General features: G+C 46.7%; 1 pseudogene; it reads right to left on the reverse strand.

Moving 5' to 3' along the window:
- LOC122924957 overlaps positions 1 to 26,549 on the reverse strand; it is a 291,897-nt pseudogene that overhangs the window by 56,736 nt on the left and 208,612 nt on the right.

Genomic DNA, 26,549 nt, shown 5'->3' on the forward strand with positions numbered 1-26,549 from the left:
AAGAGGAGAGAACTGGAGGAGCTGGAGGCTTCTAGTACTGCAGGCGCCTTTATGAGAAGAGGAGAGGAAATCATCCAGGGGACAAGACCAGATGTCACCTCCAGAACCGCACTTCCTGAGCCTGGAGGGGCCCGCTTCTCAGAGCCCCCACCACATGGATTCCAGGGGCCCCAACATGGAGATCTCTGGTGGCTCCACAGGAGATAAATGTCTGATAGATGCAGGTCCCACCTCTGGGCTCAGCTGTGTCCAAAACTCCTAGAGAAGAGACTGGAGAGAGCTGAGCTCAGGCCGGGCCCCGCTCCATTCATTCTCCTCCTGGAGGCAGGGGCCCCTCACCAGGACAGTCAGGGGTCAGTGAATGATGACAACCCCCACTATTCCCACTACTCCTCCCCCATCATACTAAGCTGAGGAGCGGAGAAGGATTCCTCGTGTGTAATGGAGGAGAATCTCCAGAGGTGACATGTCTGAGCTCTCCACCACACTGTCTCCTCACAGCTCATCTTACCTGCAGGCTGGAGGAATGGCTGATACCAGAGAGAACAAGAGCCCTGACTACCGACCAGGACCTGCCCAGTATCTGCTGCACTGCCAGAGCTGAAGGACCTGGGGTGACGTCACCGTCATGTGATCAGTGGTGGGGGCGGGGCTTAGCAGTGGAGAGAGGGGATGGTGAAGGACCTGGGGTGACATCACCGTCATGTGATCAGGGGGCGGGGCTTAGCAGTGGAGAGAGGGGGTGGTGAAGGACCTGGGGTGATGTCACTGTCATGTGATCCTTGCTAAAGGTAAGTCCCACCCCCTGCACTGATCACATGACGGTGACGTCACCCCAGGTCCTTCAGCTCTGGCAGTGCAGCAGATACTGGGCAGGTCCTGGTCGGTAGTCAGGGCTCTTGTTCTCTGTTATCAGCCATTCCTCCAGGGTTCTATTTAAACTCCATGCATGGTACTGACCTTTTGGCCCCTAGTGGACAGGTCGGGAGCAGAGCTAGTGTTTAGCCGGCTATTATTGATTTGTCTAAACTCCATGCACCATACGGACCTGATCCTTACCAAGTATGGGGAATAGCGGACTCTACAGTCTATTTCCCATGCCCGGTACGGACCTCTCAGCCCCCTGGTGGTCAGGTCTGGTACTATGATGGGATTTATCTGATTTACAGTGAACTGTCTATTTCCCATACCCCAGATTCGTTAATTTCTAATGATAATTACGAAATTCTAACGATCCCTTAGTCCTAACACTGGCACAGATGGGGTATTTTGCCCCCGTGCACCCCAGTCCCCTTGTGTAGTTACAAGCAGAAAAAAAGGCAACACTAAAGCAACTAAGGGGGGGATATTTGTGTGCCAGTTAGGACTAAGGGAAAACAAATTATCGTTAGAAATGAACGATTCCCTTACGTCCTAACCAGTGGCACAGATGGGGATTAGCAAGTAGAAACCCCCATGGGAGGGTTCTCATGCCTGGCGGAAGATAATACTATCTATCCTAGAATCCACTCTATAGTGTGAGATAAAAGTGGAGTGAGAACTCCAAGAAGCTGACTTACAGATCACATCCAGCGGAAACGAGATTCTTTCTGCAAAGGAAGTAGCCACCGCTCGAGTAGAGTGGGCCCTTACAAACTCAGGGGGCTCCGAGCCTCGAGACACATAAGACTCCCGAATTGCCTCTTTAATCCATCGACTAATGGAGGGCTTAGAGGCCTTCCTACCCTTGTGGGTATCGGAAAAAATGATAAGGAGGTTTTCATCCTTCCTAAATACCTTGGACCGTTCCAGGTAAATCCTCAGACATCTTGAAACGTCGAGGGTATGGAGCCCCCTTTCTTCTGAGGAGGGGAGAGGAGCCAAAACTGGAAGAGAAATCACCTGGTTGATGTTGCTGAATGAAGGCACTTTTGGAATAAAGGTCGGTAAAAACTTGAGCAGCACCCGATCTTGCAGGAACATGGTGTACGGCTCAAAAGCAGAAAAAGCTTGGAGTTCCCCAACTCGTTTTGCTGATAGCTAATAAAAAAGTAATTTTCCAGATTAGAAACTTGAGCTCCACCTCCTCTAAGGGCTCAAAGGGGGAAGATGATAACCCACTGAGCACAACCGTTAAATCCCATACCGGGATAGGTTTAATTATCGTAGGCTTTAACCTTGAAGCTCCCCTAAGGAACCTCTTGATAAGGGGTTCTTGAGAAATGTACCTGTTGAGACAGGCCGAGATCGCAGAAGCTTGCACTCTGAGGGTCGAAGGTGACAACCCTTTATCCAGACCATCCTGCAGGAACTGTAGGATGGTAGGTATGGACACATCAGTGGATCACAGTTGACGACTGGAACACCAAGTTGAGAAAATCTTCAAAATTCTTGAATAAGATCTGTTGGTAGCCTCAGATCTGGAGTGCTCTAGGGTTCTCAAGACAGACCCCGATAGCCCTTCTATTCTTGGAAGGGACTGATCAACCTCCAGGCTGTCAGGTTGAACATTTGAAGATTTGAGGAGGTCTGAGTGTCCCCCGACACCAGTACTCTCTCTGGGGAATTGCCCCCGACTCATTTGAATGAGTTGGGTAAACCAAGCTCTTTTCAGCCAGTATGGAATGATGGTGATGACTGACGCTTGGTCCTGCCTGATTTTCATCAATACCCTCGGAATCAAGGAAATTGGAGGGAAGATATAGGCCAGCCCAAACCTTCATGGGATTGACAGTGCATCTATTGCCACCTGTAAAGGGAGCAATACCTCTCCACCTTGGTGTTGAACCTCGTTGCCATGAGATCAATCTCTGGCATTCCCCACATGAGCATTATCTCCTTGAAGATGTCTGGATGGAGAGACCACTCCCCGGTTGGAAGACCTTGGCTCAAGCAATCTGCTATCATATTGTGAACTCCACGAATGTGGACGTCTGATAAGTGGGTGAGGTTCAATTCTCCCCAATCCAATATCACACCTATCTCTCTCAGGAGACTTTGTGACTTCGTGCCTCCCTGCATGTTGATGTACATTACAGCCGTCATGCTGTCTGACTGTACTCTCACCGCTTTGCCTTGAATGCAGGGAGCAAAATAAAAAAGGGCTAGCTTGATCGCCCTGATTTCTAGGAGATTCGATGATAACAACATCTCCTGAGGTGTCCAGATTCCTTGGACTGTCTTGTCTAGAAGATGTGCTCCCCAGCCTACTAGGGATGCATCTGTGGTAAGTAGGATCCAAGAGGGTTGGATCAGGGACTTGCCGTCCTCGAGATGGGTCCACCATCTTAGGGAGGACCGGGCCCGATAAGACAGGGAGTGCACGGAATTTAGTCCCAACAGACTGTGATTCCACATGGCTAGTACCTCCGATTGTAGCGGACGTAGGTGCCATAATGCCCAAGGAACCGCCTCTGTGGTTGATGACATTAGTCCCAACATTCTCATCAAAGTACGAATGGTTACCTTCCGAGGTACTGAGAGAGAGCGGGCTGAATTCTGAACAGATAGCCTTCTTTCGGGAGTAAGATGAATAGTCATTTTCACTGAATCCACCAGGAATCCTAGGAACTTAACTGAGGTAGCTGGTAGAAGCTGGGACTTGTCTTAGTTGATTATCCATCCTAGCTGGTGGAGGAAGGCTACAGCCCGCTGAATGTGTTTGGACAGGATCGCTTGGGAAGGGGCCTCTGAAGATCCAGTTGTCCAAGTATGGAATAATGCTCAAAACCTAAAGTCTTAGAGCTGCCACCACGGAAACCACCACCTTGGTAAATGTGTGTGGGGCCGAAGAAATTCCAAACGGGAGGGCACAAACTGAAAGTGTTTTAGGACTCTCCTGATTCCTTAAGAATCTTCTGAACCCAGGATGGATGGGAATATCGAGGTAGGCATCCTTGAGGTCCAAGGTTGCCAGGAAATCCCCTGGCAAGAGAAGATTGGTCACTGACTGGATAGTTTCCATCCGTAAATGCTTGAGTCTGATGAACTGATTGAAGTTTCTCAGATCTTTGATCATCCGCCAGTCTCCTGTCACCTTGGGTACCAGAAAAACTGGGGAATAGATACCTGCTCCCTGATCTTGAAGAGACACCTCATCTAGTGCCCCTTTCTGAAGATACTCCAGAACGTACTGTAGTTCTCCAAAATCTTTTGTTTGCTGGAAGGAAGCAATTTTGTTTGAACAAACTTGTCTAAAGGGGGACTGTCCAAGTCTACCAGGTATCCCTGAGATATAATACAGAGAACCCTCGGGTCTTGAATATGAGTCTGCCAAGACTCTAGAAAATGTTGTAAGCGACCGCCTACGGGAATATGGGGAGCAGGGAGTTCTGGAAATCCAGTCAGACGGGCAATGTACCAAGAGCCTCGAGGAGGCCTGCAATCAGAGCGTCGAGGACTTCTTGGGGGGCTTAGAAACCTTTGGAGGATCTTCCCCCTCTACGGGAGCCCCAATCTCTTTGGGCTCTAGGCTGAGGTCCCGAACTGGACCCATACCTCTTGCCCCGACCACGAAAGGACTGTTGGGGAAGGGATTTGCCCTTCTTGTCCGACAGTCCCTCCATTATTTGGTCCAGCTCTGTTCCAAACAGTCTGCCGGGTTCATACGCCATGGCGCAAAGATTGTGTTTGGAAGTAGTATCCGCCTTCCAGGGCTTTAGCCAAAGCGGGCGCCTGCCCGTGGTAGAAAGCGCCATGGACTTATAGGGCAATTTTAGTTGTTGTGGAGCTGAGTCACACAAAAAAATCAATGGCTAGGCCGGCCGTCTTCCAAGAGACCAGAATGTCATCCCTAGAGACCCCCTGGTCCAGGTCAGACTGAATCTGGGCGAACCTGGTTTTAAGGAAGTTCGCCACTTCAGAAGACGCAATAGCGACCGAGGGAGAAGCCGAAGCCGAGGAGTAAACATGCCTAAAGGCGCAATCAGCCTTCCTGTCCATCGGATCCTGAAGACTTGGACCGTCGTCTGATGGCACCATGGTGGATGGATCTCAGCAGCCGCTGGGCCTTTTCGGGAGGGAAGAAGTAGGCGAAACCGTCTTCATCCTCGGAAGAAGAGGAGAGAGCTCCGTCTCCATGGCCCGATGAGGAGAGGAAGGTCTCTGGCGCTTGGATATAAGAGCCTGCTTCAGCTTCTCAATGGAGGAGTTCACTTGACTCATGTTAGACTCCATATAACCCTTCACCCAGTCTACCACATCATGAACCGTAGGTTCCTGCTGGGGAAGCAGCTTCGCCCTACAAGGTGGACATCGGGAATACGCATGGTTGTCCTCCAGGACAATCTGGCAGTCGTGGCACTGGAGATGACGTCTCTCTTGCCAGGATTCTTCCTGCCAGGATCCCGATCACTGTCCCCGGTAGACGACATGGCTTCCAAAAGAGAAAACAGAATTAACTGTTGCATTAGGAGGAGGAAGGAAATTTTAAGCAAGAAGGTCTTTTACCCAGAAAAAAACATGAAATGCTAGAATCAAAAGAAACCCGCAAGGGTAATTATAAGCACAAGCTGAACAGAGGAACCCGCTGAAAGTGGAAATCCAATACAGCTTAAGCAAAGATAAGCAGAGTAATAATACAACTGCGCTCCAGGAGGCTGACTGACCCTTTAAACCAGCTTTAAATAGTCTGCCTGGCGCCAAAAATAGGATCCGCCCACATGGGGGCAGAGGTAGCGCTAAACCATGGGCACTTTTATAGGCAGTAGTTCGCCACAGGGGCGATAGGCGGAAAACCTATATTATAAAGTAATATAATATAAGGACAAGCTCGGCCGGGAGATAGAAAAAGGAAAAGGGAGGAAGTGACGTCACTTCCCAATATGGCGGCGGCCAGCATTGTTCCGGCCAAGCGCACTCCGACACAATAGCACTGCCAGAGGACCGGCTACGCGCATACACAAGAGGGAGCCCCGCCCCCCGCACAGACACTCCGCCGAGAAAGGTAACGCATAGCAGCACCTAATGCGGCTAAAAAATCACCCTGCACACAAGCAGCGTGCAGGAGACAAGCAAAACTGACCCCAACAGGGGTATGCATGCATAAAGATAGAACAGGGGTCCCGTCCCCCCCCCCCCCCCCGGGAAGGAAGGGGGGGGACCTCCGCCCGTCCAGATCTGTCCGCAGGACAGAAAAAAACACAAGGGGACTGGGGTTTGATTCCCCTCTTTATTGGGGTGGGAGGGTCTTGTTAATTGCTTAATTACTTTAACTTGTCAATAACATTTTCACCTGTCCTAACCAGTCCACGGGGGCAGAATACCCCACCTGTGCCACTGGTTAGGACGTAAGGGAAGGACCTTTTATATGTGTTATATACAGAGAGGTTCTCCTGCTGGTGAGGTCCTTTTCAGACATGGGGTTTAGCCTGCTCACAGTGAACTATTTCTCATACACCAGATGGACCTTTTCCATCTATTATGGACCAGGGATGATTTGTACTGCTGATGTGATTTATCCGTCTCTCACATTGAAATGGCTATTATCCATACTCCGAAAGGACTTTTCCATCTATTAAGAACTAGGAAGTTGTTACACAAATTTGATAAAAATTTGGTGGCTATAATCGCGATTATTTTAAAAAAAGTGAAGTGTGATTTTTTTTTTTTATGGCTTTCCAAAATGTTTTCCTTTATGAGATGCAGGTCCTAGATGGGTGTTGCCTACATTTCCAATACAGAAGAGATCAGGGCGGACATAACGGCAACATATAACTGGCTGTGTGATGGTGATAGCGGCAGTGACGAATCGTCATCAGCGGCAATACAGTTTAGAACATGATGCGGGCAAAGCAGCAGATGTCTTGCTGTGTAGTGGTGGAAGCAGCAGTGGTGCGTCAACATAAATGGCAGTACAGTATGGAACATGACGGACAAGGTGCAGGAGATGTCTGGCTGTGGTGGTAGTAGTTGGTGGCAGCACAATATGGAACATGACTGACAAGGTGAAGGAGATGTCTGGCTGTGGTGGTAGTAGTTGGTGGCAGCACAGTATGGAACATGACTGACAAGGTGCAGGAGATGTCTGGCTGTGTGGTGGTAGTAGTTGGTGGCAGTACAGTATGGAACATGACGGACAAGGTGCAGGAGATGTCTGGCTGTGGTGGTAGAAGTTGGTGGCAGCACAGTATGGAACATGACTGACAAGGTGCAGGAGATGTCTGGCTGTGTGGTGGTAGTAGTTGGTGGCAGTACAGTATGGAACATAACAGACCAGGTGCAGGAGATGTCTGGCTGTGTGGTGGTAGTAGTTGGTGGCAGTACAGTATGGAACATGATGGACAAGGTGCAGGAGATGTCTGGCAGTGTGGTAGTAGTAGTAGTTGGTGGCAGTACAGTATGGAACATGATGGACAAGGTGCAGGAGATGTCTGGCTGTGGTGGTAGTAGTTGGTGGCAGTACAGTATGGAACATAACGGACCAGGTGCAGGAGATGTCTGGCTGTGTGGTGGTAGTAGTTGGTGGCAGTACAGTATGGAACATGACGGACAAGGTGCAGGAGATGTCTGGCTTGTGTGGTGGTAGTAGTTGGTGGCAGTACAGTATGGAACCTGACGGACAAGGTGCAGGAGATGTCTGGCTGTGTGGTGGTAGTAGTTGGTGGCAGTACAGTATGGAACCTGACGGACAAGGTGCAGGAGATGTCTGGCTGTGGTGCTAGTAGTTGGTGGCAGTACAGTATGGAACATAACAGACCAGGTGCAGGAGATGTCTGGCTGTGTGGTGGTAGTAGTTGGTGGCAGTACAGTATGGAACATGACAGACAAGGTGCAGGAGATGTATGGCTGTGTGGTGGTAGTAGTTGGTGGCAGTACAGTATGGAACATGACAGACAAGGTGCAGGAGATGTCTGGCTGTGTGGTGGTAGTAGTTGGTGGCAGTACACTATGGAACATGATTGACAAGGTGCAGGAGATGTCTGGCTGTGGTGGGTTTGCAGTGGCGGCAGGAGCGGACATGTTTACTAGTGGACGGACCTAGAAATTACTGTGTTTTCTTTTGCCAAACATTTGCTAACCAAATATACCTCTGTCTACCACACACCAGATCTGTCTGTGATGTAAGAAGTGGACCTTTATTTAAATACACACATAAATGGCAGAAACTGCAGGGGCGACAGTGTAAAGCTGAGACTTCCCTCTCTCCCTAACACCTGGGGTCATTTATCAAACTGGTGTAAAGTAGAACTGGCTTAGTCGCCCCTAGCAACCAACCAGATGCCACCTTTCATTTTACACAGCTCCTTTGGAAAATGAAAGGATGAATCTAATTGGTTGCTAGGGGCGACTTTACACCAGTTTGATAAATGACTCCAACTATTTTTACTCTCTAAATCTATCTAGCTCTTAATAACCATCTCTTCTCAGTATCTCTGTCCGCTCTGTGGATGCTTTATACTGATTACTAGCAGAAGGTTCCGGCTTCGCACGACTATATTTAATCTATTTCATTTAATGTTTGTGTATGTAATTAAAAGATATCGACCGTATCCCCTTTAACAGTGACCTCTACAGCAATCTGCCCCTTAGCATTACTATCTATTATAAAAAAAATTTTAAATTTGCTAATTTTTCCAAACTTTTGGTAAATTTGGTATTTTTTTATAATTAAAAATAAATTTTTTTGACTCAATTTGAAGAGAAAAAAAAAATGTGAAGAGAAAACAATCTCAGAATGGCCTAAATAAGTAAAAACATTTTAAAGTTATTACCACAAAAAATGTGACACACGTCAGATTTGCAAAAAATGGCTCTGTCAGGAAGGGGGAAATGGCCCAGATGTGAAGTGGTTAAAATATGTGAAAATGGCTTCTCTCCCGTGTGACTTCTCTCCTGTGTAATAAGATGTGATTTATTTGTAAAACATTTCCCACATTCTTTTTTTTATCAGATAATGTTTTATTAAGTTATGAAAATAAACTATGACATATCACAAGTTTTCGTGTCAATTGCTTCGTCCTGTACAATGCAAAATATTGTTTGCAATACTCAAAGCGACCGACAGCCAAATATTTATTTGTATACAAACCCCAACAAAATACCCGCACCCCCAAAAATTTTGACATTTGTTATAAAATGTAAACATTTATCATATACCTAGGGACAAAGTCCCGACCATGAGACAGACAATACAGAGTAAGGAAAAATATAAGCAGTGCCAGACTAATATGCCATTTATTAAAGATGCTGGCAGGAAAGAACCAAATAGATACCCCCAAACAACCTTTAAATATCACCACTAGCGTCACCCCATAATAACCCTGAGCCCACTATGAAGGGTCAACCATGGGCTACAGACTCCAGACTTGTCTATCCAAGGGCCCCAGATATTTTCAAACATAGAAAGGCAGATACGCTTCATATATATCCCCCTTTCTAGCCTGATAACCACAATCATCCTTGCAGTAAATTCAGAGATGCTCAGGGGAAGTAGCCGCATCCACTTAGCAGCTAGAGTTTTATGTGCCTGATACAAAAGTCTATTGATTCCAACCATGATAAATGATTGCAAATTATCGGATTCAAATATCCCAAGGATGCACATTTTGGGATGCAGCGCATAACTAGCACTATATATTTTATTTATCAAATTAATGACACCCGTACAATATCTCTGTAAGACTTTACAACTCCACTCCCACATTCTTAACACTAATATGGTTTGTCTCCTGTGTGTAATCTCTGATGTGCAACAAGATGTGATTTCCGTGTAAAACATTTCCCACATTCTGAACAAGAATATGGTTTGTCTCCTGTGTGAATTATATGATGTTTAATAAGACTTGATTTATTTGTAAAACATTTCCCACATTCTGAACATAAATATGGCTTCTCTCCTGTGTGAATTCTCTCATGTACAATAAGATTTGAGTTCCGTGAAAAACATTTCCCACATTCTGGACATGAATATGGTTTGTCTCCTGTGTGAAATCTATGATGTTTAACAAGATCGGATTTATTTGTAAAGCATTTCCCACATTCTGAACATGAATATGGCTTCTCTCCTGTGTGAATTCTCTCATGTGCAATAAGATTTGTGCTTCGTGTAAAACATTTCCCACATTCTAAACATAAATATGGTTTGTCTATTGTGTGAATTCTTTGATGATTATAAAGATCTGATTTTTGTGCAAAACATTTCTCACATTCTGAACATGAATATAGTTTCTCTCCTATGTGAATTCTCTCATGGTTAACAAGATCAGATTTTTGGATAAAAGTATTTCCACATTCTGAACATGAAAACAGCTTCTCTCCTGTGTGACGTCTCTCATGAATAATACAATTTGATTTATATGTGAAGCACTTCCCACATTCTGAACAGGAGTATGGCTTCTCCTCTGTGTGAGTTCTTCTTTGTGTAGAAAGGTCCAAGCTTTTTGTGAACTGTTTACCACACTGAAGTCTTTTACCCCCTTTCTGAGCTGAGATAACAACGTGCGATTGTTCAGGTAAAGGTTCCTCATTATATGATAATTCTGTACTGTGAAGTCCTGCATGTAAATTAAGGTTTTCTCCTGAAGAGTGCTGCATTATATCTTCGTCTATTACTTTATAATTTCGTAACAACATGAAGTTTTCCTCGGAATTCTTACTTGGAATTTCTGTTAATATAAAAATTAAATTTGAGGTTTTTATTTTACCAAACTGTTAAGCAGACATATTTATAAAGTTCCTGTAAGGCTGGAAGTGGATCCAGCAAAAAGGAGTGGTAAAATCCATTCATTCCACTCATTGTGGCAAAATATATGACAGACAAGCATCCATCACTACATTCCTCAACACAAACTGTAATGATTAGAAATAGATCTTAGACCTGATGATGCTGATGTCCTCACTAGAAGAATCCATGTTATAATAACCACCTAAAGCTTAATTCACAAGCTCTTTTAAGTGTACCTCCCCGTCTGCTGCTGCTAAAATCTCACAATGCTCAGTACAAGCTTCTAATTGCATCCAATGCTTTTCTTTACTGCACAGCTATGGGGACTGCAGCCTGCACTGCGCATGTGTGAGATATCAGGAGCAACAGTGGGAAGAGACTGAGTACAGCTTGTGAATATAGGACTCGTGAGCGATCTTACTTCCTCACTTTAATATTAGCATTCTGACATGTAATTTCAAAATAAGTACACCGGCCTCATCAGGTCTAAGAGATCTGTTTAATACTACAAGCAGTTTGTATTATAAAGTATAGTGAGATCCTCTTTAACATTGTTATCAACAATTTAATCATGGCCACAGTCTACATTTAACAAGATGATATGTCATGACATTCTGTAAAGGGCACGTCTCAGGCTGAATTCACGGACACGACAATGCGGTCTGTATGACCTAGGGGCCGCACAGTCACCAGACCTCAGGTTTATAGACAACTGTAGGATGCAGTGGAATAAAAAAAAAAATGGTTAAAAATGTTATTACAAAAATTCCATTAATCACAGACTAGTGAACCGGACATCACATTCTGTGTCACTCACTGTTATATTGTAGTTTACTACGTCCAATCAAAAACTTTTTACTACAAAACTGCTGCTCGGGAGAAGGCGATGCCGCTGCTGTGAGTACAGGTTCAAAAGCTGTCAGAAGTAGGGCAAGCTGGTGGCAGAAATGTTAGTGTTGCTGGTGGTGGCTCTGTCTGGGTAACTGCTTTGTGGGAATGTTTCTGCACAGTGATGGCAGATATTACTTTTCTTTTTTTTTTTTTACAAAATTGATTTACAAAGATTCCATTCCTCAGGCAGCCTAGTGTACGTGACATGTTTTTCTGTGTCACAGTTGGTTTCTTCCCAATTGCACAATTTCTTTCCTAAAAAACTGAATTTATTACAAAAATTCCATTTAGCACTGACTAATGTACCACCTGACTTATATTCCTGCATCACAATTACCATCTATTGTAGTAGACTGTCCAAATGACCATTTTTTTCTACAAAACTATTGTGGAAGAAGGCAATGTTGCTGCAGTTGTTAGTGCAGTCTCAACAGCTGTCAGACTCAGGTCAAGCTTGTATGGTGGTGACTTTGCATGGCCATCTTCCTTGTGGGAATTTTTTAAAACAGTGGTGCCAGCTACCAAAACCATTGCAGTGAGCGAGCTCTGCAGGCCACAAATAAGACGTGGTCAGAAAACTGGCCACCAATTTAAGCAAGACAGTCCTCCTTCTCCCAGTCATCATTCTAGTAGCCAGTCCACATCCACAAGCAGTAAGGTGTTGTTGTCATCATCAAAAACATCATCTGCTATTTCTTCTCCTGCTCAAACAACTCCTCCTTTCTCTTCGCTGCTTTATCGTCAGTCATCCATAACAGAAAGTGTGAGCAGGTAACAATCATACGTGCTCAGTGATCCACTTGTGTGCAAACTTAACTTCCACCTGGCCAAGCTGCTGGTGGTGGAGCCGCTCCCACACCACTTAGTGGATTCCACTGCCTTCAGGCAAATGGCAAATGATTTATTAATGGAGGATGCAAAGCCACCATTGTTTCTAAAAAAAACAACATCCGTCCTGTATACTCTCAGGAAAAGGAAGGCAAAATCACTGTATTACCAGGTTACGCTTTCTACCCACCTTGACTCAGATTTTGGTAAGGAGATGCCTGACACCCATGTGTCTGACCAGGAAGCCCGTCTCCATCCCTAATAAGTCACCACTCTGCTGCTGTCTCTGTTTCCTCTCCTGAGGTAGCTTAATCACATCTTATCATTTCAGTCATGCAAATGCAATCAACATGAGATCCTTGACTTTGTGTTGATTATGATAAACATATTATGCTGAAGCAGTATTTAGTGCCGGAGACTCCTTGTGGTTCTAAGAATCCTTAAAGGGGTTGTCTCACTTCAGCAAATAGCATTTATTATACAAGCCACTAATTACTATTATCCATATTGTTTCTTTTACTGGCTGGATTCATTTTTCCATCACATGATACTGCTCGTTTCCATGGCTACAACCACCCTACAGTCCATCATCGGTGGTCGTGCTTGTGATGGAGATGTGGATATCATCCTTTACCCTACAAGATAGCTCCCATATACTCCAGCTCTCAGACAATGCTTTATCTTCTCCAAAGCATGAAGGTTTCACCCTTCCCAAGAGGACCCGCCTTCCTGATGTGTCACATATGACAAATTGTCATGGCGGACAGGAACTCAGATACACAAACAACCAAATACACAAGTGTCTAGGCTAGGTGCTGGGGAAAGGTCACCTCCTAGCACATCCCTGACTTCTCTCCCTATGCTGCTAAGCCCACTTTCAGACCTTGATGGTAGGTAAGAAGTGTCCTCGTGCCTGGGCTGCAAACACCCTAGAATCCCTGAGATGATGAAAGGGGAGAAGGGGCAGAAGACACACAAATAGCCTAGACCGCAAACAACACAAACACAAATGAAACTTATCTGAGCTGGAACAGACAATCCTTCCTTCCTGAATCCAAGACCAGAATGAATACTATAACCCGCACGGCCCTCTGGGATAGAAGGCAATTTAAGCCAATGACCCCACCCAGAGCACCTGAAGGAAGGCGGATCCAGCATGATTCCAAAACAGACAAAAAGGTTAGACACGTGCTGCCAATCTGATAGACCTCCACACACCGTCCGAGCAGGGCATGACACGTATGCTGTTCTGCTTTTAGCGAGGAAGCCATTACAAGATAGCGCTTGCTTATCGATATTTACATAATTTGCATACCAAAGTTAGTAAAACAATGCACAATGCGCAGAGGCCAAGTGTTATCTCTTTTCGTATTTTAGCCAATGGAACAATGCCAAGAGCCTCGGGGAATGCCCTCTCTGATGTCCTTATAAACTACTTCACTTCCTTTAATAAATGAGAAATTGCTTTCACCCTTGCCAGGTGGCAGTGTGACTTCTTCCATGCATGTAAAGTCCTAGGATTACACTACTAATTTGGAGCAGTAGAGCAAACACAATTAGCCATGATTGAGGGCATCTTTAACATTTTGGTGCCCAACGTGGGGATGCGGGAGAAAGGAGCATCGCAGCCGAAGGCCTGGATTCCTGGAGCACGGTGGAAGACGCTTGAGGACCGGGACTGCAGCTCCAGAGACAAGGTAAGAAAACTGGTTATCTTGCCTGCCTCCTGGCGTACTCCACAGTGCTGTGGTTATCTGTTCTGCTGTTGATGTGAGTAGCAGCTTCGGCTGATGTTGAAATCCTGCAGCCTTTAGAACCATAGACTGAAAGAGGAGTTTACTCTGCTGTGGATTTGTGTGTTGTTTTTTTGTGTCAGGCACCTACACAGTTAAAAAGTTAAGAAGAGCAAGAGATTTCCCCTGGCAGGGAGGGGAGCTCAGAGTAGAGGGGCTACTATAAATTCTTGCCTGCGGTGGCGGATGGAGTCGTCCCCGGGGAGCTCCGGGGGACTAAAATATATTCCTGCTTGCGGTGGCAATTTTTGCCTGCGGTGGCAGGGGGAGGAGTCCCGGCCTGGTAGACCAGACGTGGGAGCCAGATCGCATATACTGCACAGGGGTAAGCTCTACTTTGGTAGTGAGAAGGAGGAGGTGGCAGTTGTTTCTGTTTTGTTTGTGTTCAAGTAGCTAAGCTCATGGGACAGTCTCCATCCTTGCCTGAGGGCGAGTATACCGGCCCTCAGTTGGTAGACCGAGAAGAAGGAAGCAAACATGTGAAGCATTATAGAAAGCTAATAAAGATAGTTGGTGGTCATGAAAATGGAGAGCTACACTCTGAAATGTGGAAGAAGGAGACGCTGTGTCGTGGAAAGTTGTGTGATGAAAGTTTACTTGGTCCAGCACAAGCCTGGCACCGGACAGCCGATCGCCTGGCTGCCGGGGAAGGGGGGGGGGGGGGGTCAGAGAGATGGGATGTCTATATGACAGAAAGTGCAATGCCGCCGCCCTATAATGGCACAGTGTCTAATGAAGCAGTGTCTGATAATCCACACTCTGAGAGGCTCTGCCCACTGAGTGGGGTGCCAGCCAGGGGACCAGCAGGATGGGCGTGTGCACATTGTGGGCAGCAGAATCCAGATTCCCGAGATACGTGTCTTGCTTGTGGTGCCCCCCGGCCACACCCTTCCAGAAGTGGGAGGGCTTCTGTGATGATGCAGCCTCAGTCCGTAGATACCCACTCATCAGTACAAACAGTTGTCTTCCCTGTCCAGCAACTATCGCAGGGTGACAGATAGACCACTCTGAGTTGCCCCAATTCTCTCCTGATAACATTCGAGGAGACGGCACAGCCCTGTGAAGACTCAGTCAGTCAGACTGCAGAGAAAATGCTAAAACGAGAACTCCAACCCTGTATCCTGTGTTGAATCCGGATGGCACCTATTATGTGCCAGGGGGGCTGGTTGCCCACCCTACTGCACCCCTGAATGTGCCCATAATTATGGGAGTTGAAACACGAGGGCAGAGGAAAGAGCAGAGTGAGGAGGAGATAAAACCTCCTCGCGACGAAAGCGAAGCAGTCAGTCCCCTCTTCAGCCCCCCCCCTTCATGCAGATCCCAGGAGCAGAGGGCGGGAGCTGAAGCAGCATGGAGTGCAGAAAGGGAGGACAGCAGGGGAGAGAGAGAGAGAGAGAGAGAAGGCCAAGATGGTGGCCAGGTTAGATGGAAAAAATAGATCTCCTAGCCAGACAAGTCCAGACTCCCACCCAAGATGTATAGAGAGGGGTGATATGTGACTTAACCCCACACAGGCCACCAATCTGGTAAACTCTCTCCCCGACCCTGAACAGCATCCCATGCCCTTCTATAGGGCATTGGAACAAATCAGGAAAACACACTCTGCCACATGGAGGGACCTATCTGGACTTACTCAAATTAAGGCAGGGGATTCTTTTTACACAACCATGGCTAAGGAACTACCAGCCCCGAACCATGGGGATGAAGAATACCAGAAAACATACCAATCTGGAGTGCACTTCTGTTAGAGAATTGGGTTAGGTCTAGACTGACTGATAAGGCATTTCAGATTCAGGACATGAAACAAGATAATGGAGAGTCAGTGGAGAACTATGCAAACTGCATAGAGCAAATGTTTTGTTTTTTTTTCAAACAAGACCCAGTACAAACCAGAATGTTGTCTAGTGCCTTTGCTGATGGACTAAAACCCCACATACAGAAAGCACTGAAAATGACCCGCCCGGAGTACCACTCCGTTCCTATTGAGACATTACTCTGGTGGCTAAAGGCATAGAGGCAGCTTCCAGAGCTAATATAATGCTCGCAGCAGAGGAGTACCCCTCCCGCACTAGGGAAGGATTCAAACTTGGTCAGTTCTGCTATGGGTGTGGCCAGTACAGCCATCTAAAAAGGGAGTGCGCGCATCGCCCCCCGCAGCAAGGAGGAGGGGGGCCACCCCATGTGTACCCATGGGCTCCCCCTCTTCTCCTCCTTCTCTATCCCCACCGGGAGGGGAGTGATAGCACGCCCCATAGGACAGGGGCAAGCCAGATCCACACGTCACTGTGGACCTGCAGCTACGGTGCAGCTGCATATAGGGGGTAATATGCGCACATTTCTTGTGGATACTGGTGCAGCCAGAAGTGTACTCCGACGTGATGAGATCCCCAACCCCTCCTTCCTGACTGCATTACTGTACAATGTATCGGCATTGATGGCCATGCTAGATCCTCTCCCTTAACAAAACCACTCAATGTCTATTTTGGACCCCAACCCTCCAACAGTACTCTCACAATTTGTAGTCTCCTCCACATGTCCACGTAACCTCTTGGGAGCAGATCTGCTTCAGAAAATGCAAGCCACTATACAGTCCCAGCTTGATGGTACCCTTACCCTTTCCACCCCCCTTCAGCCAGAGGAGACAGTAATAATGGCCGCTCTTATGTCCCTGCAAGACTGCCCGCCCGAAGGTTCACTTCCAGCTGCTATATTATCTGTTGATTACCCAGGACGCTGTGGGCAAAAGGACCACAGGTTGTGGGCAGACTTCGGGTGCAACCTATCATGGTACACCTTAAGCCAGGAGCAGTACTCCCCCGGAAGCCACAATATTCCTTATCAATAGCCCAAAAGGATGCGGTCCCTCTACAAGTACGGGCCTTCCTAAGGGTTGGTGCCATAATTCCCACCACATCCCTCTGTAACACGCCCCTTTTCCCAGTGAGGAAGAAGGGTAAAAAAGGGCAACCTGATACATACAGAATGGTACATGATCTTTGAGCTGTGAATGAAGTCACCGTCTTGGAAATGCCAGTTGTATAAAATCCCCACACCTTACTTTCTGCAATTCCACCGGATGCTGCAGCCTTTTCAGTCATTGACCTAGCTAATGCCTTTTTCTCTGTGCCTTTACACCCTGATTGTCAATACCTTTTTGCCTTCACTCATGCAGAATCGCAGTATACCTGGACGGTCATGCCGCAAGGAGCTCAAAATAGCTCCTCCCAATTCAGCAAAGCCATGTCATCTATCTTAGATGAATGGAAACAGATTCATGATGATGTTGTGCTGCTCCAGTATGTGGATTATCTCTTAGTGTGTGCTCAGCACACATAGCTATGCTCGGATGCCTCACTCTCTTTACTTCTCGTCTTGTCAGATCAGGGGTGCAAGGTTTCTAAAGACAAAATCCAGTGGTGTCAATCACAGGTAGTGCTCCTCGGACATTGCCTTAGCCCTGGTGCTAAACATCTCACTGAAGAGAACAAAAAGGCTATCTTGCAGATCTAAGAACCTACTACCTCAAAACAATTACAGGCCTTCCTTGGCCTCATCTCCTACTGCCGCCCTTGGATCCTGGATGCTTCTATCCTCATGCAGCCCTTATATAACTGCATACCGCACACTCCAGTCTATCTGACAGAGGATGCCAAACTCTGTTTTCAACAGCTGAAAGCGGCCCCTCATCCTCTCCTGCTCTAGGATTACCTAACTACAACCTGCCTTTTAGACTGTATGTTATGGAGCGTCAGGGACATGCCACTGGTGTCCTTGCTCAAAGCCATGGGGGCAGGAACAGGCCTCTGGGCTACTACTCAGCCCGGTTGGACCCAGTTGCTCGAGGGACCCCTTCTTGCATACGAGCCATTCATGCCTGTCATCTTCTGCTGGACAAAACTTCTGATATTGTCCTGGATCACCCTCTTCAGGTTTTGGCCCCCCCATGACATATCTGCGATCCTTCAGCAAACTCAGCCAAAACATCTCTCTGCTGCTAGACACCTTTGCTTGCAGTGTACACTTCTCCTTACGGACACTGTTGCTATCTCTAGGTGTCATGTCCTCCACCCTGCTTCCCTCCTTCCTTTTCCTCAAAGGGAGGAGTGCTGGTGCTGAGTAGGAGGAGGATGTTTATTCTAATGATGATTTCTACTCTGGAGATTCCCATGATTGCCTGGAATTGATTAAATAAGAGACTGAGACCCTCCCGAATGTGACTGAAACAATGTTGGACAAACCTGATCTCAATCTGTTTGTAGATGGATCTCGATACGCAGATGATCAAGGCAGATATCATACTGGATATGCGATTACTTCCTTACATGATGTGCTACAAGCCTACCCTCTTTCTCCTGACAAGTCTGCCTAACAGGCTGAAATGATAACCCTCACTGAGGCATGCAAGATAGTTGAGGGGAAGACTTCCAACATATACACGGACTCTAGATACGCCTTTGGAGTAGCTCATGACTTCGGCCTCATCTGGAGGAGCCGCAATTTCATCATGGCAAGTGGAACTCCTGTAAAACATGCTGAAGCTGTGCAAGCGTTAATGGAGGCCCTGACAATCCCTAAGCAGGTGGCCATACTCAAAGTCAAGGCACACTCAAAGGCAGATACTCTAGAAGCCCAGGGAAACGCCAGGGCTGATAAAGCGGCAAAGGGGGCTACAATGAGGAAAAGGAAGAAGGTGAAGACAATGATAGCCCAGACATGATCAAAGGTCGCAAGGAGCGAGGCAGGAATACCACGTAGATTTCCTCTCACCAAGGAAATGCTGGAAGATATGCAAGAAGCAGCATCAGAAGAGGAGGAGGAAGTGTGGTGTGAAAAAGGAGGAGACCTTGATAAAGACAGGATTTGGAGGAAAGAGCATGTCCTCTGTTTGCCTCGAAGTCTCTACCCTACGTTAGTCTCATGGGCCGACACACTTAGGAAAAACTTTAATGAACAACCTCATATTTTCTATATGGCTTGATCCAGGCATCTCTACATTCACCGCCCGTCATGTTAATAGCTGCATGGTCTGTGCCAAGTGCAACCCAGGAAAAATTGAAAAAGTCCCTGTCAAGTGTCATTTCAAAGGATCCAGATTGACATTGCGCAGGGATTTCAGTATGCTCTGGTGGTCATAGACATGTTCTCTGGATGGCCTGAAGCCTATCCCATGAAAAATCAGACAGCGAAGACGTGAAAAAACTGTTAAATGAAATTGTCTGTAAATTTGGGGTACCTGAAGTGATAGAGAGTGATCAAGGAACTGCCTTCACAGCAGACGTGGCCCAGGAGATATGGGCCGCACTGGGGACTCACCTTGCTTTCCATACCCCATACAGACCACAAAGCAGTGGAAAAAGTGTAAAGAATGAACGGCACATTGAAACTAAAAATGCTGAAAATGGCTCAAGAGACTGGAAAACCATGGCCAGAGACTCTTTCAATTGCCCTATTCAGTGTCAGACATCACCCTAGGGGGAAAGAGACGCTGTCCCCTTTTGAGATTTAGTTTGGCAGTGCCCCCAAGTTAGGATGGTATTTTCCCCAAGAACTTGCTTTACAACATGAATGCTTGTCTGCTTATGTATCTGCTCTGTGTAAACATCTGACTGACCTACATTTCCGAGTATTTTCTTCACTTCCAGATCCCAGCCAGATTCCTGAAAGTCATACCCTTCAACCAGGAGATTGGGTTCTGGTGAAAAGGCACGTCAGAAAGACTCTGGAGCCCAGATTTGATGGCCCATTCCAGGTTCTGCTAACTACCCCTACTTCAGTGAAACTCAAGGGCAAGAAGACCTGGACACACGCTTCCCACTGCAAGAAGTTTCCAGCCCCCCATACTGAGACCTGCTGAGAATGATATCCTTTTTGGTCTTCCTGTTGGGAGGGGGTGTGGGTCTTGTGGGAGCAGATACAGCCCAATGTTCATACTGGGCCTCAGACACCGGTACATGGATATTCTGGGTGAACATTACAGAGCAGATGCAGGTATGTGAATTTGACATCTGTGATGTTGCAGATTGCAGTTGTCCTGACAGTTGGATGTTCGATTTTGCTTCATTGCAATATTACATATGTGTCACCAGGACCAATAATGAATACCCCTGGACTCTATATTGGGAACTTTTCGTCTGGAAAGTGCTCCGGTCTTACCTTTATACTCAAAGACAGCTGTGATTCGCAGAGACAGCGTGCTACCTGTACTGTAGGCCGTGATACCCCCCTTCCCTCCTCCTGACCTTCAATTTGTGCTCCGGACTGTTAACTTCCTTTGCAAAACCCATATAGGCTTGGCCCAAAAAAATTCGGAGACCTCTCTACCTATAACAGGAGGTCCGCTTGACTTCTTAAGCCACAGACCCAATTTTTCAGGCCTGCACAGTAGTCTGCTTCCTCCTATTTGGATCTTTTCTCCCTTTTATGTGTATTTCCTCTATCAATATGTCATTTTAAGTCACAAGCAAATGGAGATGTGAGAACTGCCTCCTCCCTAATCTCCAATGCAACTTTAGATAAAACATGCTGTAAAATTCCTCTTTAGGAGGGGCAGATTTAAGCTACTATAGAAGTCTACAGCACATATGGTGAAAGTGGGCAGATATACAATAGGGGCTACAGTCAGGAATCGCAGTAAGAGGTAATAAGTCTGGAGCATCTTCTGAAGTTCTGTCTGGCAGAAAATCTACAGCTGCTCGGGAGCTGGAGAGGATTTCTGGTCTACTGTGCACATGCTGTTAAAGGAATCGGGCCGCAGAGAAGTTGGTGCAGGAGAAACACAGGCGGCGCCACTGAGTAACTGCAGATCTGAGACAGGATGGACAATAAGGACCATAAGGGCGTTACAAAACTGTGGCTAAATAGCAACACACAGTTCAGCTCTGTACGCCACCCCCACCGCTATCCCTACCTACTTGCATGATCCACCCTGACTAGCAGCCCACAACTCGGCAACGGTCCCTAACTTGACTAACTGCAGGAGCCTAAACCTAGTGGGGTAAAAGAGTAGTCAGACAGAAAGAGGTCAAAACCAGACACTCAAAATATGGACTGGATCACAATCTAAAAGTAAGTTAAAATCAGTCCAAACAAGAGAGATACGTCACAGCACAAACAAAAAATAAACAGAGTCAAATACCAGATGTGGTCAGAGCCAGCAGAGAACCTCAGAGGAAATATTCAGCAATCAGAAGCAAGGTCAGGGACAATCTAAAAATCAGAATGCCAGGGATCTAGATAGAAATACAACACACGCCAAGAAGACCAATCACAGGCACCTGCTGCCAGCAACCGCCTGTTAAAATGGCCCACCTTTATGTCAGGCAACACATTCCCGTCTCTTCCCACAATTTCCACCAAATTCCCTGATACACGGACTTCATGGTTGAACAAGTAAGAACAACGAAAATCCTTTGTTTTGTCCAGGGGAGCGCAGTGTTCCTTCAGGACCACACTAACTACACTACATCCTCTACACCGACTCACCTCATCTCTCAGTTGTATCAGATTCTATTGACTGGTTCATGCAAAGACAATCCAAATTTTATCGCTGGATGGGAATTGGAATTAGGAATTACCATAGAAAGAGCGGCTCTACAAAAAGCATTTCAATTTTCCCATAAGCTTTCTATGAAAACCATAAGGTCTTATCCCATTGGTACAGATACCCAGTGAGACGACATAGAAGCTTTCCCTCGGTATCAGATTTATGCTGGAGCTGCAACAAGGAAAGAGGTAAATGCTACACGTTTGGTGGGGGTGCGACTTAATCAAGCCCTTTTGGGACTCTATATTTAAAGCTTTCAACAAAATCTCACGAAGAACAGTTGATAATTCCCCGCAAATAGCGCTCCTCTCCATCGTTCCGGGCTCTATTTCATCCCAAAAAGGGAACCTGCTGAGATTCTTTATTACGGCCGCTAGAGCAGTAATTCCTAGACACTGGGGTTCGGCGCATGTGCCCACCATGAGAGAGTGGTTCCAGGAAATGCAGCAGATAGGATGGAGGAAATTGCTGCAGAAGCCTCAGACCTGTCCTCCAAATACCACGAGACTTGGGCATGTTGGATAGATGCGCAGGAATCTCCCGACTTCCTTTCTTTATTGGCGGTCTAATCTGCTCTCAGTTGAGCTGAGATATCAAAATATAATATACGCTACCCAATTAGGACTAACTTCTTCCCCCCTCCTTCTCCCTCTTCCCTTCCTCGCTCCGCTTCCCCCCCCCCCTTACCATCCCTCTTTCCTATTTCTTCTCTTTCTTTCCACTCACTACTTTGTTCCTTTCTTTTTCGTTTTCCATATTAATGGTTTGAAGGCAAATTGGTTCACTGGGTTACACTGAGGTTTGATAAAGCATGTTGTTTTATGCTATTTACTGTTCTTATACACGTACTTAAAATGTGCCTTATTGTACTTTGAATTCGGAAAAAGTTCAATAAAAATAAACAAACAAAAAAATGGCCCACCTCAGGAAGCATGTGACACCGGCACCGAGACCAATTGGCTCTGCATCCCTGCTAAAGGAACAAAACAACTCCGGCTGCACCACAACAGAGAGGCCAGGCTCACTGCTGGAGCACGGACAGGTGAGCATGTGACAACTACCTGAGATTCTGACCCACTGCAGGAAGATGAAGTCCACAGCTTCAGGGTGGAAGACCTAGAAGGCCAGTTGAGGAATCCATAGCACATCACAGGAAGACACCTCTGGAAGAGACAGACGATCGATCCTCCTATCCCCCTTCCCTAGCAACTGGTCCTCCATTACATGTCACTGCACACACATGTATACACTGCACATGACAGGTCTTACCTTGTGATATAAGAGGCTGGTGTCCTCCATTACATGTCACTGCACACACGTGTATACACTGCACATGACGGCTCTTACCCTGTGATATAAGAGGCTGGTGCTCCTCCATTACATGTCACTGCACACACATGTATACACTGCACATGACGGGTCTTACCTTGTGATATAAGAGGCTGGTGCTCCTCCATTACATGTCACTGCACACATGTGTATACACTGCACATGACGGCTCTTACCTTGTGATATAAGAGGTTGGTGCTCCTCCATTACATGTCACTGCACACACGTGTATACACTGCACATGACGGGTCTTACCTTGTGATATAAGAGGCTGGTGCTCCTCCATTACATGTCACTGCACACACGTGTATACACTGCACATGACGGCTCTTACCTTGTGATATAAGAGGCTGGTGCTCCTCCATTACATGTCACTGCACACACGTGTATACACTGCACATGACGGCTCTTACCTTGTGATATAGGAGGCTGGTACTCCTCCATTACATGTCACTGCACACACGTGTATACACTGCACATGACGGCTCTTACCTTGTGATATAAGAGGCTGGTGTCCTCCATTACATGTCACTGCACACACGTGTATACACTGCACATGACGGCTCTTACCTTGTGATATAGGAGGCTGGTACTCCTCCATTACATGTCACTGCACACACGTGTATACACTGCACATGACGGCTCTTACCTTGTGATATAAGAGGCTGGTGTCCTCCATTACATGTCACTGCACACACGTGTATACACTGCACATGACGGCTCTTACCCTGTGATATAAGAGGCTGGTGCTCCTCCATTACATGTCACTGCACACACGTGTATACACTGCACATGACGGCTCTTACCCTGTGATATAGGAGGCTGGTACTCCTCCATTACATGTCACTGCACACACGTGTATACACTGCACATGACGGCTCTTACCTTGTGATATAAGAGGCTGGTGTCCTCCATTACATGTCACTGCACACACGTGTATACACTGCACATGACGGCTCTTACCCTGTGATATAAGAGGTTGGTGGTCCTCCATTACATGTCACTGCACACACGTGTATACACTGCACATGACGGCTCTTACCCTGTGATATAAGAGGTTGGTGGTCCTCCATTACATGTCACTGCACACACGTGTATACACTGCACATGACGGCTCTTACCTTGTGATATAAGAGGCTGGTGCTCCTCCATTACATGTCACTGCACACACGTGTATACACTGCACATGACGGCTCTTACCTTGTGATATAAGAGGCTGGTGTCCTCCATTACATGTCACTGCACACACGTGTATACACTGCACATGACGGCTCTTACCCTGTGATATAAGAGGTTGGTGGTCCTCCATTACATGTCACTGCACACACGTGTATACACTGCACGTGACGGCTCTTACCCTGTGATATAAGAGGTTGGTGGTCCTCCATTACATGTCACTGCACACACGTGTATACACTGCACATGACGGCTCTTACCTTGTGATATAAGAGGCTGGTGCTCCTCCATTACATGTCACTGCACACACGTGTATACACTGCACATGACGGCTCTTACCTTGTGATATAAGAGGCTGGTGCTCCTCCATTACATGTCACTGCACACACGTGTATACACTGCACATGACGGCTCTTACCTTGTGATATAAGAGGCTGGCGCTCCTTTATCATGGCCTCCTTGTACAGATCCTTGTGTCCTTCTATATACTCCCACTCCTCCATGGAGAAATAGACAGTGACGTCCTGACACCTTATAGGAACCTGACAACACAATGACACCGTCATCACCCAGACCCCTCCAGTGCTGTTACTAGAGAATTTCCCAGCATTCCCAGCAGTGTCACCTCTCCAGTCAGCAGCTCCATCATCTTGTGGGTGAGTTCTAGGATCTTCTGCTCATGTATCAGAGGGTGAGGGGAAGGCTCTGTGATGGGGGGAGGGGTCCTGCTCCGTCCTCCTGACTCCTGGAGATGGATGATGGGAGTCACACAGTCCCCCGATGTCTTCTTCACGATTGTGTACTCCTGTGGATGGAGAGAGACACTTAGGGAATAAACCCTTCAGGAGCCATGTGCTCTCCTCCGGCCCTCTCCTCCTGGGTACAACGTCCCTACTTACCTTCTCATGGCTTCTACAACATGACTATTGGTCACTGGTCGCATGATACATTACTCACCATATTGGGGGCTGATCTTCAGGTTCTCCATCACTTGGAAGGTCTGGAGGCCGTTCTCCAGGACCCTGGACTCTTCCTATCACTTCCTATGATGGATTCTCCTTCCCGATGTCTGACTTGTTACAGAATACAATAAAGAGGAGAGAAATCTAGAAAAGTTTACCTCTCCGCTCAGCAGGGAGATGATCTCCAAGGTGAGGTCTAATATTCTTCTGCTAATCTCCTTCCTGTCCATCCTTGGTGGTCATTCAGGAGAAGAGGAGAGAACTGGAGGAGCTGGAGGTTTCTAGTACTTCTAGGACCTGTGGTGATGTCACTGTCATCTGATCCATTTTGCTGAGCCCCGCCCCCTACTGTGATCACATGATAGTGATGTCATCACAGGACCACCTTCTACTCCCTCCACTATTGAGCCCCGCCCCCTGCACTGATCACATGATGGTGACGTCACCCCAGGTCCTTCAGCTCTGGCAGTGCAGCAGATACTGGGCAGGTCCTGGTCTCTTCTCTAGGAGTTCTGGACGGTTGTGACTAAATCCTCTCCTCCATAAGGACCTGGTCCTCAGCAGTGATAGGAGATGGCCGACACTACAGGAGCTGTCTGTTTCCCATCATCTGTAGGGACCTCTTCTTCTGCCTCTTCTTCAGAATAGTTCCCTGGATGAACGACCCCTCTCTAGTAGCTATAGCCTGTAATATTATTACACTCCAGAAATACATCCAGGCCCCTCCTGAACTCTTTTAGTGTACTCACCATCACCACCTCCTCAGGCAGAGAGCTCCATAGTCTCACTGCTCTTACCGTAAAGAATCCTCTTCTATGTTTGTGTACAAACCTTCTTTCCTCCAGACGCAGAGGATGTCCCCTCGTCACAGTCCTGGGGATAAATAGATAATGGGATAGATCTCTGTACTGACCCCTGATATATTTATACATAGTAATTAGATCTCCCCTTAGTCGTCTTTTTTTTAAAGTGAATAACCCTAATTTTGATAATCTTTCAGGGTACTGTAGTTGCCCCATTCCAGTTATTACTTTAGTTGCCCTCCTCTGGACCCTCTCCAGCTCTGCTATGTCTGCCTTGTTCACAGGAGCCCAGAACTGTACACAGTACTCCATGTGTGGTCTGACCAGTGATTTATAAAGTGGTAGGACTATGTTCTCATCACGGGCATCTATGCCCCTTTTGATGTAACCCATTATCTTATTGGCCATGGCAGCAGCTGCCTGACACTGGTTTTTGCAGCTTAGTTTGCTATTTATTAAGATTCCTAGATCCTTTTCCATGTCAGTGTTACCGAGTGTTTTACCATTTAGTATGTACGGGTGACTTGCATTATTCCTTCCCATGTGCATAACCTTACATTTGTCAGTGTTAAACCTCATCTG

The sequence above is a fragment of the Bufo gargarizans genome, chromosome 1 (assembly GCF_014858855.1).
Source record: "Bufo gargarizans isolate SCDJY-AF-19 chromosome 1, ASM1485885v1, whole genome shotgun sequence".
Lineage (NCBI taxonomy): Eukaryota > Metazoa > Chordata > Amphibia > Anura > Bufonidae > Bufo > Bufo gargarizans.